This window comes from Schistocerca serialis, chromosome 5 (genome assembly GCF_023864345.2).
Source record: "Schistocerca serialis cubense isolate TAMUIC-IGC-003099 chromosome 5, iqSchSeri2.2, whole genome shotgun sequence".
NCBI lineage: Eukaryota > Metazoa > Arthropoda > Insecta > Orthoptera > Acrididae > Schistocerca > Schistocerca serialis.
This window is the reverse complement of record NC_064642.1, coordinates 837950569-837965742: the sequence shown is the minus strand read 5'-3', so window position 1 is coordinate 837965742 and position 15174 is coordinate 837950569.

Sequence of the window (15174 nt, the reverse complement as noted above, 5' to 3'; positions counted from 1 at the left end):
TACTGACTATGTTTTGAAACATTCCTGTGACACTAGTTATAGATTCCGATGATTCACTTCAGGTTTACTGTATCCCTCTGGCCTTCCTATTGACGATGAAACACAGAAATTGCACCGGAATTAAATACAAAAGGCACAATGCCGACATAAGTACAAAAAGCCTGACTCTTCTTACTGTCTGTGTTTTGAACCATTCCTGTGACACTAGTTATAGATTCCGATGCTTCACTTCAGGTATACTGTATCATTTGGACTTTCTTATTGACGATGAAACACAGAAATTACATCTGAAATAAATACAAATGGCACACTGCCGACTTAAATACAAAAAGACTGACTCGTCTTACTGACTATCTTAGTGACTATGTTTTGAACCATTCCTGTGACACTAATGATAGATTCCGATGCTTCACTTCAGGTTTACTGTATCCCTCTGACCTTCTTAATAACGATGAAACACAGAATTTGCATCGGAATTATATAGAAAAAGCACAATGCCGACTTAAGTACAAGAAGACTGACTCTTCTTACTGTCTATGTTTTGAACCATTCCTGTGACACTAGTTATAGATTCCGATGCTTCACTACTGGTTTACTGTCTCCCTTGGACCTTCTTATTGACGATGAAACACAGAAATTGCATCGGAATTAAATACAAAAGGCACAATGCCGACATAAGTACATGAAGACTGACTCTTCTTAATGACTATGTTTTGAACCATTCCTGTGACACTAGTTATAGATTCCGATGCTTCACTTCAGGTCTACTGTATCCCTTGGACCTTCTTATTGACGATGAAACACAGAAATTGCATCGGAATTAAATACAAAAGGCACAATGCCGAATTAGGTACACGAAGACTGACTCTTCTTGCTGTCTATGATTTGAAACATTCCTGTGACACTAGTTACAGATTACGATGCTACACTCCACGTTCACTGTATCCCTTGGAACTTCTTATTGACGATGAAACACAGAAATTGCATCGGCATTAAATACAAAAGGCATAATGCCGACTTAAGTACAAGAAGACTGTATCTTCTTACTGTCTATGATTTGAACCATTCCTGTGACACTAGTTATAGATTCCGATGTACACTCCAGGTTTACTGTATCCCTTGGACCTTTTTATTGACGATGAAACACAGAAATTGCATCGGAATTAAATACAAAAGTCACAATTCCGACATAAGGACAAGAAGACTGACTCTTCTTACTAACTATGTTTTGAAACATTCCTGTGACACTAGTTATAGATTCCGATGATTCACTTCAGGTTTACTGTATCCCTCTGACCTTCTTATTGACGATGAAACGCAGCAATTGCACCGGAATTAAATACAAAAGGCACAATGCCGACTTAAGTACAAGAAGACTGACTCTTCTTACTGTCTATGTTTTGAACCATTCCTGTGACACTAGTTATAGATTCCGATGCTTCACTACAGGTTTACTGTCTCCCTTGGACCTTCTTATTGACGATGAAACACAGAAATTACATCTGAAATAAATACAAAAGGCACAATGGCGAAATAAGGTACACGAAGACTGACTCTTCTTACTGTCTATGATTTGAACCGTTCCTGTGCCACTAGTTATAGATTCCGATGCTACACTCCAGGTTTACTGTATCCCTTGGACCTTCTTATGGACGAAGAAACATAGAAATTGCATCGGCATTAAATACAAAACCCACAATGCCGACGTAAGTACAAGAAGACTGTATCTTCTTACTGTCTATGTTTTGAACCATTCCAGTGACACTAGTTATAGATTACAATGCTTCACTTCAGGTTTAGTGTATCATTTGGACCTTCTTATTGACGATGATACACAGAAATTACATCTGAAATAAATACAAAAGGCATAATGCCGACTTAAGTACAAATAGACTGACTCTTCTTACTGTCTATGTTTTGAACCATTCCGGTGACACTAGTTACAGATTACGATGCTACACTCCACGTTCACTGTATCCCTTGGAACTTCTTATTGACGATGAAAAACAGAAATTGCATCGGAATTAAATACAAAAGGCACAATGCCGGCTTAAGTACAAGAAGACTGACTCTTCTTACTGACTATGATATGAACCACTCCTGTGACACTAGTAATAGATTCCGATGCTTCACTTCTGGTTTACTGTATCCCTCGGACCTTCGTATTGACGATGAAACACAGAAATTGCATCGGAATTAAATAGAAAAGGCACAATGCCGACTTAAGTACGAGAAGACTGACTCTTAATACTTTCTATGTTTTTAACCATTCCTGTGGCTCTAGTTATAGAGACCGATGCTTCGCCTCAGGTTCACTGTATCCCTCTGACCTTCTGATTGACGATGAAACAAAGAAATTGCATCGGAATTAAATGGAAAAGGCACAATGTTGTCGTAAGTACAAGCAGACTCACTCTTCTTAGTGTCTATGTTTTGAACCATTCCTGTGACGCTAGTTACAGAATCCGATGCTTCACTTTAGATTTACTGTATCCCTAGGACCTTCTTATTAACGATGAAACACAGAAATTGCATCGGAATTAAATAGAAAAGGCACAATGCTGACTTATGTACAAGAAGGTTGACTCTTCTTACTGACTATAATTTGAACCATTCCTGTGACATTAGTTGTAGATTCCGATGCTTCACTTCAGGTTTACAGTATCCCTCTGACCTTCTTATTAACGATGAAACACAGATATTGCATCGGAATTAAATAGAAAAGTCACAATGCCGACTTAAGTACAAGAAGACTGACTCTTCTTACTGACTATGCTTTGAACCATTCCTGTGACGCTAGTTACAGATTCCGATGCTTCACTTCAGGTTTACTGTATCACTTGGACCTTCTTATTGATGATAAAGTACAGAAATTGCATCGGAATTAAATAGAAAAAGCACAATGCCGTATTAAGTACAAGCAGACTGACTCTTCTTACTGACTATGTGTTGAACCATTCCTGTGACACTAGTTATAGATTCCGATGCTTCACTTCAGGTTTACTGTAACCCTCTGACTTTTTTATTGACGATGAAACATAGTAATTGCATCGGAATTAAGTTGACAAGGGCACAATGCTGTCTTAAGTACAAGAAGACTGACTCTTCTTACTGTCTAAGTTTTGAACGATTCCTGTGACACTAGTTATAGATTCCGATGCTCCACTTCATGTTTACTGTATCCCTTAGACCTTCTTATTGACGATGAAACACAAAAATTGCATCGGAATTGAATACAAAAGGCACAATGCCGACTTAAGTACAAGAGACTGACTCTTCTTACTGAGTATGTTCTGAACCATTCCTATGACACTAGTTATAGATTCCGATGCTTCACTTCAGGTTTACTGTATCCCTCTGAGCTTCGTATTGACGATGAAACACAGAAATTGCATCGGAAATAAATACAAAAGGCACAATGGCGACTTAAGTACACGTAGACTGAATCTTCCTTCTGGTTATGCTTTGAACCATTCCTGTAACACTAGTTATAGATTCCGATGCTTCACTTCAGGTTTACTGTATCCCTTGGACCTTCTTATTGACGATGAAACACAGAAATTGCATTGGAATTCAATAGAAAAGGCACAATACCGACTTAAGTAGAAGAAGACTGACTCTTCTTACTGACTGTATCTTGATCTATTCCTGTGACACAAGTTGTAGATTCCGATGCTTCACTTCAGGTTTACTGTATCCCTTGGACCTTCTTATTGACGATGAAACAAAGAAATTGCTTCGGAATTAAATAGAAAAGGCACAATGCCGTCTTAAGTACAAGCAGACTGACTCTTCTTACTGACTATGTGTTGAACCATTCCTGTTACACTAGTTAGAGATTCCGATGCTTCACTTCAGGTTTACTGTATCCCTCTGAACGTTTTATTGACGATGAAACACAGCAATTGCATCGGAATTAAATTGAAAAGGGCACAATGCCGACTTCTGTACAAGAAGACTGACTCTTCTTACTGACTATGTTTTGAACCATTTCTGTGACACTAGTTATAGATTCCGAAGCTCCACTTCAGGTTGACTGTATCCCTTGGACCTTCTTATTGACGATAAAACACAGAAATTGAATCGAAATTAAATACCAAAGGCACAATGCCGACTTAAGTAAAAGAAGACTGACTCTTCTTACTGACTATGTTTTGAACCATTCCTGTGACTCTAGTTAAAGATTCCGATGCTTCACTTCAGGTTTACTGTATCCCTTGGACCTTCTTATTGACGATGAAGAACAGAAATGGCATCGGAATTAAATAGAAAATTCACAATGCCGACTTAAGTACAAGAAGACTGACTCTTCTTACTGTCCATGTTTTGAACCAATCCTGTGACGCTAGTTACAGATTCCGATGCTTCATTTCAGGTTTACTGTATCTCTTGGACCTTCTTATTGACGATGAAACACAGAAATTGCATCGGAATTAAATACAAAAGGCACAATGCCGACTTAAGTACAAGAAGACTGACTCTTCTTACTGTCTATGCTTTGTACCATTCCTGTGACGCTAGTTACAGATTCCGATGCTTCACTTTAGGTTTACTGTATCCCTTGGACCTTCTTATTGACGATGAGACACAGATATTGCATCGGAATTAAATACAAAAAGCACAATGCCGACGTAAGTACAAGATGACTGAATCTTCTTACTGACTATGTTTTGAACCATTCCTGTGACATTAGTTAGAGATTCCGATGCTTCACTTCAGGTTTAGTGTATCCCTCTGACCATCTTATTGACGATGTAACACAGTAATTACATCGGAATTAAATTGAAAAGGGCACAATGCCGACTCAAGTACAAGAAGACTGACTCTTCTTACTGTCTATGTTTTGAACCATTCCTGTGACACTAGTTATAGATTCGGATGCTTCACTTCAGGTTTACTGTATCCCTTGGACCTTCTTATTGACGATGAAACACAGAAATTGTATCGGAAGTAGATACAAAAGGCACAATGCCGACTTAAGTACAAGAAGACTGACTCTTCTTACTGACTATGATTTGAATCATTCCTAAGACACTAGTTATAGATTCCGATGCTTCACTTCAGGTTTACTGTATCCATATGACCCTCTAATTGACGATGAAACACAGAAATTGCATCGGAAATAAATACAAAAGGCACAATGCCGACTTAAGTACATGTAGACTGATTCTTCCTACTGTCTACGTTTTGAAACATTCCTGTGAGCTTAGTTATAGATTCCGATGCTTCATTTCAGGTTTACTGTATCCCTTGGACCTTCTTATTGACGATGAAACACAGAAAGTGCATCGGAATTAAATAGAAAAGGCACAATGCCGACTTAAGTACAAGAAGACTGACTCTTCCGACTGTCTATGTTTTGAACCATTCCTGTGACACTACTTATAGATACCGATGCTTCACTTAAGGTTTACTGTATCTCTCGGAACTTCTTATTGACGATGAAACACAGAAATTGCATCGTAATTAAATACAAAAGGCACAGTGCCGACTTAAGTACAAGAAGACTTACCTTTCTTACTGTCTATGCTTTGTACCATTCCTGTGAAACAAGTTATAGATTCCGGTGCTTCACTTCTGGTTTACTGTATCCCTCTGACCTTCTTATTGACGATAAAACACAGAAATTGCATCGGAATTAAATACAAAACGCACAATGCCGACTTAAGTACAAGAAGACTGACTCTTCTTACTGACTATGTTTGGAACCATTCCTGTGACACTAGTTATAGTTTCCGATGCTTCACTCATGGTTTATTGGGTCACTCTGACCATCTTATTGACGATGAAACACAGTAATTGCATCGGAATTAAGTTGAAAAGGGCACAATGCCGACTTAAGTACAAGAAGACTGACTCTTCTTACTGTCTATGGTTTGAACCATTAATGTGACACTAGTTATAGATTCCGATGCTTCCCTTCAGGTTTACTGTATCCCTTGGACCTTCTTATTGACGATGAAACACAGAAATTGCATCGGAATTAAATAGAAAAGGCTCAATGCCGACTTAAGTACAAGAAGACTGACTCTTCTTACTGTCTATGCTTTGAACCATTCCTGTGACACTAGTTATAGATTCCGATGCTTCACTTAAGGTTTAGTAAACCCCTCTGACCTTCTTATTGACGATGAAACACAGAAATTGCATCGGAATTAAGTTGAAAAGGGCACAATGCCGACTCAAGTAAAAGAAGACTGACTCTTCTTACTGACTATGATTTGAATCATTCCTATGATACTAGTTATAGATTCCGATGCTTCACTTCAGGTTTACTGTATCCATCTGACCTTGTAATTGACGATGAAACACAGAAATTGCATCATAAATAAATAGAAAAGGCACAATGCCGACTTAAGTACATGTAGACTGATTCTTCCTACTGTCTACGTTTTGAAACATTCCTGTTAGCTTAGTTATAGATTCCGATGCTTGATTTCAGGTTTACTGTATCCCTTGGACCTTCTTATTGACGATGAAACAGAGAAAGTGCATCGGAATTAAATAGAAAAGGCACAATGCCGACTTAAGTACAAGAAGACTGACTCTTCCGACTGTCCATGTTTTGAACCATTCCTATGACACTACTTATAGATACCGATGCATCACTTAGGGTTTATTGTATCCCTCGGACCTTCTTATTGACGATGAAACACAGAAATTGCATCGTAATTAAATACAAAAGGCACAATGCCGACTTAAGTACAAGAAGACTGACCTTTCTTACTGTCTATGCTTTGAACCATTCCTGTGAAACTAGTTATAGATTCCGATGCTTCACTTCAGGTTTACTGTATCCCTCTGACTTTCTTATTGACGATAAAACACAGAAATTGCATCGGAATTAAATACAAAACGCACAATGCCGACTTAAGTACAAGAAGACTGACTCTTCTTACTGACTATGTTTGGAACCATTCCTGTGACACTAGTTATAGTTTCCGATGCTTCACTCCTGGTTTATTGGGTCACTCTGACCTTCTTATTGACGATTAAACACAGATATTGCATCGGAACTAAGTAGAAAAGGCACAATGGGGACTTAAATACAAGATGACTGACTGTTCCTACTGAATATGTTCTGAACCATTCCTGTGACACTAGTTATAGATTCCGATGCTTCACTTCAGGTTCACTGTATGCCTCTGACCTTCTTACTGACGATGAAACACCGAAAGGGCATCGGAATGAAATAGACAAGGCAAAATGCCGACTTAAGAACAAGAAGACTGACTCTTTTTACTGTCTATGGTTTGAACCATTCCTGTCACACTAGTTATAGATTCCGATGCTTCCCTTCAGGTTTACTGTATCCCTTGGACCTTCTTATTGACGATGAAACACAGAAATTGCATCGGAATTAAGTAGAAAAGGCACAATGCCGACTTAAGTACAAGAAGACGGACTCTTCTTACTGTCTGCTTTAAACCGTTCCTGTGACGCTAGTTACAGATTCCGATGCTTCACTTCAGGTTTACTGTATCCCTCTGACCATCTTAATGACGATGAAACACAGAAATTGCATCGGAATTAAACAGAAAAGGCTCAATGCCGACTTAAGTACAAGAAGACTGACTCTTCCTACTGTCTATGTTTTTGAACCATTCCTGTGACACTAGTTATAGATTACGATGCCTAACTTCAGGTTTACTGTATCGATCTGACCTTCTTATTGACGATGAAACACAGAAATTGCATGGGAATTAAATACAAATGGCACAATGCCGACTTAAGTACAAGAAGACTGACTCTTCTTATTGTCTATGTTTTGAACCATTCCTGTGACGCTAGTTACCGATTACGATGCTTCACTTCAGGTTTACTGCATCCCTCTGACCTTCTTATAGACGATGAAACACAGAAATTGCATCGGAATTAAATACAAAAGGCACAATGTCGACTTAAGTACAAGAGGACTGACTCTTCTTACTGACTATGCTTTCAACCATTCCTGTGACACTAGTTATAGATTCCGATGATTCACTTCAGGTTTACTGTATCCCTTGGACCTTCTTATTGACGATGAAATACAGAAATTGCATCGGAATTAAATAGAAATTGCACAATGCCGACTTAAGTACAAGACGACTGACTCTTCTTACTGACTATGATTGGAACCATTCCTGTGACACTATTTATAGATTCCGATGCTTCACTTCTGGTTTACTGTATCCCTTGGACCTTCTTACTGACGATGAAACGCAGAAATTGCATCGGAAGTAAATACAAAAGGCACAATGCCGACTTAAGTACATGTAGGCTGACGCTTCCTACTGTCTATGTTTTGAACCATTCCTGTGACACTAGTTATAGAATCCAATGCTTCATTTCAGGTTTACTGTATCCCTTAGACCTTCGTATTGACGAAGAAGCATAGAAAGTGCAACGGAATTAAATGGAAAAAGCACAATGCCGAATTAAGTACAAGATGACTGACTCTTCCTACTGTCTATGATTTGAACCATTCCTGTGACACTAGTTACAGATTCCGATGCTTCACTTAAGGTTTACTGTATCCCTCCGACCTTCTTATTGACGATGAAACACAGAAATTGCATCGGAATTAAATACAAAATGCACAATGCCGACTTAAGTACAAGAAGACCGACACTTCTTACTGTCTATGTATTGAACCTTTCCTGTGAACCTAGTTATAGATTCCGATGCTTCACTTCATGTTTACTGTATCCCTTGGACCTTCGTATCGACGATGAAACATTGAAATTGCATCGGAATTAAATACAAAAGGCACAATGCCGACTTAAGAACAAGAAGACTGACTCTTCCTACTGTCCATGCTTTGAACCATTCCTGTGACACTAGTTATTGATTCCGATGCTTCACTTCTGGTTTACGGTATCCCTCTGACCTTCTTATTGACGATAAAACACAGAAATTGCATCGCAATTAAATACAAAAGGCACAATGCCAACTTAAGTACATGTAGGCTGACCCTTCCTACTGTGTATGTTTTGAACCATTCCTGTGACACTAGATATAGAATCCGATGCTTCATTTCAGGTTTACTGTATCTCTTGGACCTTCTTATTGACGATGAAACACAGAAAGTGCAAAGGAATTAAATAGAAAAGGCACAATGCCGAATTAAGTACAAGAAGACTGACTCTTCCTACTGTCTATGATTTGAACCTATCCTGTGACACTAGTCACAGATTCCGATGCTTCACTTCAGGTTTACTGTATCCCTCTGACCTTCGTATTGACGATGAAACACAGAAATTGCATCTTAATTAAATACAAAAGGCACAATGCCGACTTAAGTACAAGAAGGGCAACTGTTCTTACTTTCTATGTTTTGAACCATTCCTGTGAACCTAGTTATGGGTTCCGATGCTTCACTTCAGGTTTACTGTATCCCTTGGACCTTCTTACTGACGATGAAACGCAGAAATTGCATCGGAAGTAATTACAAAAGGCACAATGCCGACTTAAGTACATGTAGGCTGACGCTTCCTACTGTCTATGATTTGAACCATTCCTGTGACACTAGTTACAGATTCCGATGCTTCACGTAAGGTTTACTGTATCCCTCCGACCTTCGTATTGACGATGAAACACAGAAATGGAATCGGAATTAAAAACAAAATGCACAATGCTGACTTAAGTACAAGAAGACCGACACTTCTTACTGTCTATGTATTGAACCATTCCTGTGAACCTAGTTATAGGTTCCGATGCTTCACTTCTGGTTTACTGTATCCCTCTGACCTTCTTATTGACGATAAAACACAGAAATTGCATCGGAATTAAATACAATAGGCACAATACCGACTTAAGTACAATAAGACTGACTCTTCTTACTGACTATGTTTGGAACCATTCCTGTGACACTAGTTATAGATTCCGATGATTCACTTCAGGTTTACTCTATCTCTTGGAATTTCTTATTGCCGATGAAATACAGAAATTGCATCGTAATTAAATAGAAAATGCACAATGCCGACTTAAGTACATGAAGACTGACTCTTCCTACTGTCAATGTTTTGAACCACTCCTGTGACACCAGTTATGGATTCCGATTCTTGACTTCAGGTTTACTGTATCGATCTGACCTTCTTATTGACGATGAAACACAGAATTTTCATCGGAATTAAATACAAAAGACACAATGCCGACTTAAGTACAAGAAGACTGACTCTTCTTATTGTCTATGTGTTGAACCATTCCTGTGACGCTAGTTACAGATTCCGATGATTCACTTCAGGTTTACTGCATCGCTCTGACCTTCTTATTGACGATGAAACACCGAAATTTTATCGTAATTAAAAACAAAATGCACAATGTCGACTTATGTACAAGAAGACTGACTCTTCTTACTGACTATGTTTCGAACGATTCCTGTGACACGAGTTATAGATTCCGTTGATTCACTTCAGGTTTACTGTATCCCTTGGAATTTCTTATTGACGATGAAATACAGAAATTGCATCGTAATTAAATAGAAAATGCACAATGCCGACTGTGGTACAAGAAGACTGACTCTTCTTACTGACTATGATTGGAACCATTCCTGTGGCACTAGTTATAGATTCCGATGCTTGACTTCAGAATTACTGTATCCCATTGACCTTCTCATTGACGACGAAACACAGAAATTGCATCGGAATTAAATAGAAAAGGCACAATGCCGACTTAAGTACAAGAAGACTGACTCTTCTTACTGACTATGTTTGGAACCATTCCTGTGACACTAGTTGTAGATTCCGATGCTTCACTTCAAGTTTACTGTATCCCTCTGACCTTCATATTGACGATGAAAAACAGAAATTGCATCGGAATTAAATACAAAAGGCACAATGCCGACTTAAGTACATGTAGGCTGACTCTTCCTACTGTCTATGTTTTGAACCATTCCTGTGACACTAGTTATAGAATCCGATGCTTCATTTCAGGTTAACTGTATCCCTTGGACTTTCTTATTGACGATGAAACACAGAAAGTGCAACGGAATTAAATGGAAAATGCACAGTGCCGTATTAAGTACAAGAAGACTGACTCTTCCTACTGTCTATGTTTTGAACCATTCCTGTGACACTAGTTACAGATTCCGATGCTTCACTTCAGGTTTACTATATCCCTCTGACCTTCTTATTGACGATGAAGCTCAGAAATTGCATCGGAATTAAATACAAAAGGCACAATGCCGACTTAAGTACAAGAAGACCGACTCTTCTTACTGTCTATGTTTTGAACCAATCCTGTGAACCTAGTTATAGAATCCGATGCTTCACTTCATGTTTACTGTATCCCGTGGACCTTCTTATTGACGACGAAACATAGAAATTGCATCGGAATTAAATACAAAAGGCACAATGCTGACTTAAGTACAAGAAGACTGACTCTTACTACTGTCTATGCTTTGAACCATTCCTGTGACACTAGTTATAGATTCCGATGCTTCACTTCAGGTTTACTGCATCCCTCTGACCTTCTTATTAACGATTAAACACAGAAATTGCATCGGAATTAAATACAAAATTCACAATGCCGACTTAAGTACAATAAGACTGATTCTTCTTACTGACTATGTTTCGAACCATTCCTGTGACACTAGTTATAGATTCCGATGCTTCACATCAGGTTTACTGTATCCCTCTGACCTTCATATTGACGATGAAACACAGAAATTGCATCGGAATTAAATAGAAAAGGCACAAGGCCGACTTAAGTACAAGAAGACTGACTCTTCTTACTGTCTATGGTTTGAACCATTCCTGAGACACTAGTTATAGATTCCGATGCTTTACTTCAGGTTTACTGTATCGATCTGACCTTCTTAGTGACGATGAAACACAGAAATTGCATCGGAATGAAATACAAAAGGCACAATGTCGACTTATGTACAAGAAGACTGACTCTTCTTACTGACTATGTTTTGAACCATTCCTGTGACACTAGTTATGGATTCCGACGCTTCACTTCAGGCTTACTGTATCCCTTGGTCCTTCTTATTGACGATGAAATACAGAAATTGCATCAGAATCAAATAGAAAATGCACCATGCCGACTTAAGTACAAGAAGACTGACTCTTCATACTGACTATGATTGGAACCATTCCTGTGACACTAGTTATCGATTCCGATGCTTCACTTCAGGTTTACTGTATCCCTCTGACCTTCATATTGACGATGAAACACAGAAATTGCATGAGGAATTAAATACAAAAGGCACAATTCCGACTTAAGTACAAGAAGACTGACTCTTCTTACTGACTATGTTTGGAACCATTCCTGTGACACTAGTTATATATTCCGATGCTTCACTTCAGGTTTACTGTATCCCTCTGACCTTCATATTGACGATGAAACACAGAAATTGCATCGGAATTAAATACAAAAGGCACAATGCCGACTTAAGTACATGTAGGCTGACTCTTCCTACTGTCTATGTTTTGAACCATTCCTGTGACACTAGTTTTAGAATCCGATGCTTCATTTCAGGTTTACTGTATCCTTTGGACCTTCTTATTGACGATGAAACACAGAAAGTGCAACGGAATTAAATGGAGAAGGCACAATGCCGAATTAAGGACAAGAAGACTGACTCTTCCTACGGTCTATGTTTTGAACCACTCCTGTGACACTAGTTATAGATTCCGATGCTTCACTTCGGGTTTACTGTATCCCTCTAACCTTCTTATTGACGATGAAACACAGAAATTGCATCGGAATTTAATACAAAAGGCACAATGCCGACTTAAGTACAAGAAGACCGATTCTTCTTACTGTCTATGATTGGAACCATTCCTGTGAACCTAGTTATAGATTCCGATGCTTCACTTCATGTTTACTGTATCCCTTGGACCTTCTTATTGACGATGAAACATAGAAATTGCATCGGAATTAAATACAAAAGGCACAATGCCGACTTAAGTACAAGAAGACCGACTCTTCTTACTGCCTATGTTTGGAACCATTCCTGTGACACTAGTTAAAAATTCCGAAGCTTCACTTCAGGTTTACAGTATCCCTTGGACCTTCGTATTGACGATGAAACACAGAAATTGATTCGGAATTAAATAGAAAAGGCACAATGCCGACTTAAGTACAAGAAGACTGACTCTTCATACTGTCAATGTTTTGAACCATACCTGTGACACTAGTTATAGATTCCGATGCTTCACATCAGGCTTACTGTATCCCTCTGTCCTTCATTTTGACGATGAAACACAGAAATTCCATCGGAAAAAAATAGAAAGGGCACAATGCCGACTTAAGTACAAGAAGACTGAGTCTTCTTACTGTCTATGGTTTGAACCATTCCTGTGACACTAGTTATAGATTCCGATGCTTCACTTCAGGTTTACTGAATCCCTCTGACCTCCATATTGACGATGAAACACAGATATTCATCGTAATTAAATAGAAAACGCACAATGCCGACTTAAGTACAAGAAGACTGACTATTCTTACTGTCTATGGTTTGAACCATTCCTGTGAAACTAGTTATAGATTCCGATGCTTCACTTCAGGTTTACTGTATCGATCTGACCTTCTGATTGATGATGAAACACAGAAATTGAATCGGAATTAAATACAAAAGGCACAATGGCGACTTATGTACAAGAAGATTGACTCTTCTTATTGTCTATGCTTTGAACCATTCCTGTGACGCTAGTTACAGATTCCGATGCTTCACTTCAGGTTTATTGCAGCCCTCTTACCTTCTTATTGACGATGAAACACAGAAATTGCATCGGATTTAAATACAAAAGGCACAATGTCGACTTATGTACAAAAATACTGACTCTTCTTACTGACTATTTTTTGAACCATTCCTGTGACACTAGTTATGGATTCCGATGCTTCACTTCAGGCTTACTGTATCCCTTGGTCCTTCTTATTGACAATGAAATACAGAAATTGCATCGGAAACAAATAGAAAATGCACCATGCCGACTTAAGTACAAGTAGACTGACTCTTCTTACTGACTATGTTTGGAACCATTCCTGTGACACTAGTTATAGATTCCGATGCTTTACGTCAGGTTTACTGTATCCCTCTGACCTTCATATAGACGAAGAAACACAGAAATTGCATCGGAATTAAATACAAAAGGCACAATGCCGACGTAAGTACATGTAGGCTGACTCTTCCTACTGTCTATGTTTTTAACCATTCCTGTGACACTAGTTATAGAATCCGATGCTTCATTTCAGGTTTACTGAATCCCTTGGACCTTGTTATTGACGATGAAACACTAAAAGTGCAACGGAATTAAATGGCGAAGGCACAATGCCGAATTAAGTACAAGAAGACTGACTCTTCCTACTGTCTATGTTTTGAACCATTCCTGGGACACTAGTTACAGATTCCGATGCTTCACTTCAGGTTTACTGTATTCCTCTGACCTTCTTATTGACGATGAAACACAGAAATTGCATCGGAATTAAATACAAAAGGCACTATGCCGACCTACGTACAAGAAGACCGACTCTTCTTACTGTCTATGATTTGAACCATTCCTGTCAACCTAGTTATAGATTCCGATGTTTCACTTCATGTTTACTGTATCCCTTGGACCTTCTTATTGACGAAGAAACATAGAAATTGCATCGGAATTAAATACAAAAGTCACAATGCCGACTTAAGTACAAGAAGACTGACTCTTCCTACTGTCCATGCTTTGAACCATTCCTGTGTAACTAGTTATAGATTCCGATGCTTCACTTAAGGTTTACTGTGTCCCTCTGACCTTCTGATTGACGATAAAACACAGAAATTGCATCGGAATTAAATACAAATGGCACAATGCCGACTTAAGTACAATAAGACTGACCTTTCTTACTGACTATGTTTGGAACCATTCCTGTGACACTAGTTATAGATTCCGATGCTTCACTTTAGGTTTACAGTATCCCTTGGACCTTCGTATTGAAGATGAAACACAGAAATTGCATCAGAATTAAATAGAAAATTCACAATGCCGACGTAAGTACAAGAAGACTGACTCTTCATAATGTCAATGTTTTGAACCATTCCTGTGACACTACTTATAGATTCCGATGCTTCACTTCAGGCTTACTGTATCCCTCTGACCTTCATATTGACGATGAAACACAGAAATTCCATCGGAAATAAATAGAAAGGGCACAATGCCGACTTAAGTACAAGAAGACTGACTCTTCTTACTGTCTATGGTTTCAACCATT